General features: G+C 49.7%; 1 protein-coding gene across 1 annotated transcript in view; it reads right to left on the reverse strand.

Annotated features, from left to right (window-relative positions):
• LOC144128502 (adenosine deaminase-like) overlaps positions 1–5,104 on the reverse strand; it is a 33,784-nt gene extending 28,680 nt beyond the window's left edge. Inside the window, exon 1 of the mRNA XM_077661941.1 lies at positions 4,919–5,104. The gene's annotated coding sequence lies outside the window, so the exon portion shown is untranslated. The remainder of the gene's footprint in view (positions 1–4,918) is intronic.
• Between the last annotated feature and the right edge of the window lie 896 nt (positions 5,105–6,000).

Genomic DNA, 6,000 nt, shown 5'->3' on the forward strand with positions numbered 1-6,000 from the left:
CGAAATTCACGATTTCGCCAAGCTCCATTCCCAAGGTCAAGCAGGCTACGCTCTTGCCTACACCTTGCTTGACCTAGTCCGCGTGCAGATTATAAAGGGACGCCGTCACCCCCGTCCACTCATTATAAGCGCCCGTGCAATCTTTCTAAACCGGCAAGTGAGGTTTAGTACTGAAAGAACACATTTATCTGCATAGCCAACTATATATTGTAACGCACACATGCTGCTATGAATAGCTATTATCCTGTTATCTTTCAGTCGCGTTACTTTAAGAATATTTTTTGAATTGTTTACTTAACCAGGCTTGTGCATGTTCAGTCATTGGCATCTTTTTAAGGCGAAAGCCTTTAATGACTCAAGCTTGCGTCCGTCCGTCCGTTACGCTCTTCAACTCGATTCGAACCACCATCCTTCCGTTCCGCAGCCTAGCGTGCTAGCGGCTAAGCTACTTCTTGTCAACACGTATGTAGTTCTCCTTGTCTAGGACGCTAAGGAGTGTTTGCAGAAAGGCGTCGAATCAGACGGATGCCTCCCAAACGCTCTCCAGTGTCTCCAGCATATAAGATTCACAAAAAATTGTGCACTTAATTAACATCTTAACCACGCGTCAGTGACACAAGCAGCAACACCGCGCTAAAGGCTTTCGCCTCACCGCACTTTAGGTCAACAAAGTGCCCCCTTGAATTTTTATCTTGCCTTTGTAAGCGGCAAAACATTAGTTGTTTTGAAATCCACTGACTCTTTTCAGTGTCGTGATTACTTCGCACTTACTATAGTTCACTGACTGTACATCAGTGACCCCTTATTAAATGCCCTTTGCGGCCTTTATGATAACCAAATAGATAACCTCTGCTGAGAACACCTTTTCGCATTCGAAGTCCTTGTGCTCCTCAAACTCAGCTATGCCTGCGCAGTTTGGAACGCAGTCTGCAGCAGTTGTCTCATATTTCTCAGAAATGTGCAAAAATGGTTCGTCATCAACATGATGGCTCGCCGGAACTGCCTACCCGATTCTCGAGACGATTGCAGTGCTGCCCTGCGCGCCCTGGGTCTAAACGATATGAAGACAAGACGGCAAACGCGGGACCTTGTTTTCCTGTGTAAATGCATTCATTGACACATTAATTAAGCACCTAGCATCGATGGTTAAGCTCCACGCGTCTGTACGGGCCCTACAGCCACACTGCGTGTCCGACGTCTCTCCGTGCAGCATGAACCCCATTGTGCGAATGATGAGTATTTCCAACTCTGCGATCGTATCCGACCTTGATATATTTCATCGTGACTTAGTCGCTTTCAAGGTATAGGCTTGCACAACTCAATAGGCCTCAACGATCTACCAGTCTTCTATTATGTTCCTCTTGTTTCCTTCTGGTAATTTGTTCTCTTCTGTATTCATCTGTAATCCAAGTGTACCACTGTAACAAACCTTTTTCTGTTGGTAGGCACCCCAATAATAAATTAATAGATATATGCAGATTGATAAAGCACGACCTTTTCTTTCGGGCACGCTTTATAACGACTAGTGTATGAATAGAGAGCGATTCGTAAATTTGTGTCTGCATCTATAGCGACGCTCCTACAAAGGCACCATCCTCCATACCTCTGTCAGGCGCTCATGTACGGCCTTCTCCAGTGTGTATCCTCCCATGTTATGATATATATGCTCTTCCTATTCACGCACTTCACTTCGCCTGCCGCGATACCGTACGCCACGGGAAGCTTAGAAGAGCGGAGCAGATTTGCTCCTTGCGGAGAGAGCAGTAAAGGCAAAGCATGCGACGCATATGTCGGCTAAACAGCCGTGACTGTTGACGCGGTGCTAGCAGGGAACGTCAGCACATGTATCGCTCCGCTGAAGGCAGGGCGCAACCAGCAAGCCCCGCAAGCCTCAACCGAATGCATCATGCAAGCTGGCCACGCGACTCTGTAAACAGCTACACAGATGCTCAGAGCGGTCGCAGTTTCTATGAGGTCTACGTGTCGTCTACGAGAGAGAGAGAGAGAGAGAGAGGGGGGGGGGGGGGGGGGGGGGAGCCATGTGCCTTCCTGAAATTTTCATGGATTTACGCCACTGTGACACTCTCATCGACCCCCCTCATAGTTGATCGAGTAGTACTAGCATCCGCCTCGTACGAGGGTGGTGCTGGATTCAATCCCCAATGCCGCCGCTTAATTACCTGCCGGTTTAAAGGCGGGTAACAGCTTTTCCCTGAGCTGGTTCTCATCTCAGCTGTTCTGCGGCAAAATTCCCGGGGAAAAAAAATGGGTGTCTCCTCGAGTGGACCAAAAAAACGCGTTAGCCATGGTGCTCTTTGGACAACTGACTGCTCTTGTGCCGTTAGAAACCAAATAATCTTTATCAACAACACTCTCATCGCGTATCAGGTTAAAGCGAGAGTTATACTACATACGACGCATACGCGATCGCCTGAGAGAAATCCCCCTAAGAACAGGTAGCCCATCTTTGTGACAAACAAACGTAACATGCTGCACCGATGTCTTTGGAGGAAATCGAGGCAGCTGCTGACAGAATTCGGTTAAACTTATCACCCCACAACGGCGAGAGGTGAAAAGGTCGGCATTTATAGATCGCCCAGGTGAAGTCAATCGCGTGGCGCGGCTCAGGCGGAATTCTTTCACTGCGACAGGCGCGTTTAAGTGGAGCTCGCGACTGGGAAGCCGCAGCTGTATTAGAAACAAACAGATGGTGTGTACGTATAACGCTGTGCAGTGATGTCCGCTGACGTTGTCTCGCTCTGTTTCGACGCGCTCGCAACGTAGGCGACTGGGAGCCTGCAGAGACAGGTGTTGCCAGAGCGGTTCTCTCTCGCAGCCGCGTCTCTCCCATACACCTGCAGCGTTGTAGTGTACCCCACTGATCTCCACTAGGCAGCAGTGGTGTACCCTGAGTGCGTACTTGGGGACATGATAAAATGAGGTCGCAATATTCATGGGTCTCAGTGAGTGAGTGAGTGAGTGAGTGAGTGAGTGAGTGAGTGAGTGAGTGAGTGAGTGAGTGAGTGAGTGAGTGAGCGAGTGAGTGAGTGAGTGAGTGAGCGAGTGAGTGAGTGAGTGAGGGCTTGAGCGAGTGAGTGAGTGAGTGAGGACTTGAGCGAGTGAGTGAGTGAGTGAGTGAGGGCTTGAGCGAGTGAGTGAGTGAGTGAGGGCTTGAGCGAGTGAGTGAGTGAGGGCTTGAGCGAGTGAGTGAGTGAGTGAGGGCTTGAGCGAGTGAGTGAGTGAGGGCTTGAGCGAGTGAGTGAGTGAGTGAGGGCTTGAGCGAGTGAGTGAGTGAGTGAGGGCTTGAGCGAGTGAGTGAGTGAGTGAGGGCTTGAGCGAGTGAGTGAGTGAGTGAGGGCTTGAGCGAGTGAGTGAGTGAGGGCTTGAGCGAGTGAGTGAGTGAGTGAGTGAGGGCTTGAGCGAGTGAGTGAGTGAGGGCTTGAGCGAGTGAGTGAGTGAGGGCTTGAGCGAGTGAGTGAGGGCTTGAGCGAGTGAGCGAGGGCTTGAGCGAGTGAGCGAGTGAGTGAGGGCTTGAGCTAGTGAGCGAGTGAGGGCTTGAGCGAGTGAGCGAGTGAGGGCTTGAGCGAGTGAGCGAGTGAGGGCTTGAGCGAGTGAGCGAGTGAGTGAGTGAGTGAGTGAGTGAGTGAGTGAGTGAGTGAGTGAGTGAGTGAGTGAGTGAGTGAGTGAGTGAGCGAGCGAGCGAGCGAGCGAGTGAGTGAGTGAGTGAGTGAGTGAGTGAGTGAGTGAGTGAGTGAGCGAGCGAGCGAGCGAGTGAGTGAGTGAGTGAGTGAGTGAGTGCGTGCGTGCGTGCGCTTTGTTATGGCAGACAAGAGAACAAATGCGCTTTTTTATGCGCTTTACGTTTTCCTATCTTAAATGTGACGGGTCTGGAATGGTGCGATTACTGAAGGTAATCTGTGTTGCGTTTCTGAATTTTGGATGGCCTCAGATAATACTAAAGTGACAAAAGCATATGCGCCATACTTAATAAATGAGTTAAAACTGCGAGGTACATTTTCCTCTTTAAGTTCTTCCTGCAAGGCAGACGTACATGGTACGTGCAGCACCTGAATACAGCATCGTCCAAGATGTACCTTACCCCAATATGCTTCATATAATTCTGATTTTTTTCTTGCCCCAGAGGCATGCCTGTTACGTCCCATTAAGTGACGGTACTCGTGATTTTTGCAAAAGTAGATACATTATCGAAGAATTGAATGCTTATAGTACATTCTCCTAAATGTGAGTTCAAAAGTCATCGAACACTTTTATACCGATTCATTCAAGACATTGCCATCGCAGAGAAAGCGAATAGCCTACGGCAAAGGAGCCTTTATTTGGCTTTGGATCTCGTGGCTTCTCTTCATACTGATCTCCACATCCGAAGTGTGGCAGTAATGGCCAACCAGCATAACCAACTTCAGCCAGCGGCTCAGAGCTGACTATATACGAGCTTCGGGCTCACAGGACGACCAATCAACCAACAAACTGCGCCCGCCTTTTTCTCTTTGTCTCTTTTAGACATGTGTTCCGGTAACCCCCTAGATCGATATCATTATCCCTACCTCCCTCTTACATACGTTTTCTCCCCCTCTCTCCTCTCTTCCTTCCTATCAAGTTTTGTTGTTGTTGTTATTGTTGTTCTCCGGCGCTGCTTGACACAAGATTCAAGCGCATTATTTTCCTCACTTTCAATATAAAGCCAATACGACAAAATAGAGAGAACGAAGCGTGTATAAAAATAGAGAGCAAGAGAACATGAATACCCGACTAAAGCTGGGTTGGGAGCGCTCTCTCCGCGTCTGGCTAAACGTCTGGCGGCGACGCCGCTCCCGACGCGAACGCATCCCTCTCCCCTCACCCTCACTGCGGCCGCTACTGCCGGAGCCGCGGCGGCGACCGGCCGAAGCACGCTTACCCGAGTGCTGCAGTCGCAGCGTCGACGGCTAGGCCTCGCAGCCGGTCGGCGACGACGACGTGTTCCCCCGACGCCGAAAGCGCTGGGCGACGGCGGCTCTGGATGTGCAGACGTCGGCGCAGACTCGCTCGAGAGGCTCGCTCGTAGAGCGGTCGTCGCTGGGCGTCGGGAGACGGAGCCTGCACTGGCGGCTTCCCCGTCCGTTTCTATGGTTTTGCGCTGCTTCGCGTGACGTCACCGCGCGCATGCGCGCTAAGCTCTCCCGCTTTGCGCGCTTGCTTCGAGCGGCGCGCAGTGGGGCAATCGACGTTAGCGTTCAACTTCCTCCTCCTGTTTCGGTCTTCAATTCATTTATATCTTTATATTCTTCATTCTTTTTTTCCTTCCTCTCTCCTTTTCATTCTGCCGTCACCGCCTCCACACGTTTTTTCCTCTCATCATTACTATTTTTAATCTATTGTTACCATTTTTCTCCGCTATTTCTTGCCAGTTTCTCACAGCGCACGGCTTTCGCAGCGGAATTCTTATTTAAGCTTACTATTTTTTTACATAGCCCCGCTTATGAGCGATTGCTGGCAATAAATATACTGTGCGGTTACGAGGCAGAGATGTGAGCAGCTGCGTGAGATGGGTGGGCGGCAGATGGCTCGTGTGCGCGCAGTGCACCGCGCAGACCGGCGCCAAAGCATCCGCGGCGATCCATCATAGGCTTCGATTTGTTCTGTAGCATTCTTTACCACCTTGCTATTCTGTCATATTGATTCGTTAAGGAAACGTGGCGGTAACTAATCTGCTCAAAAGATGATTTTTTTTTCTGTCTAATAACAACCTCAAAACCACGCTCGTCATAACTTATGAGGATTGTCCGACGGAACTTGAGCCAAACTTGAGCCAGTCTGCGCTCTGCCCAAACATTTAGCAATATAGCTTTCAGTCAACTTATTCACACGGCAGTTTCTTTTTTCGTTCTTTGAAAGAAATAATGTTTATGATACGTCATTAAACCTTCCTTACCTTTCTTCTAATGGATATCTGTGAATAGATTACGAAGTGGTAAAGCATCAAAGTAAGAACAGGCCCGT

This window comes from Amblyomma americanum, chromosome 4 (assembly GCF_052857255.1).
Source record: "Amblyomma americanum isolate KBUSLIRL-KWMA chromosome 4, ASM5285725v1, whole genome shotgun sequence".
Lineage (NCBI taxonomy): Eukaryota > Metazoa > Arthropoda > Arachnida > Ixodida > Ixodidae > Amblyomma > Amblyomma americanum.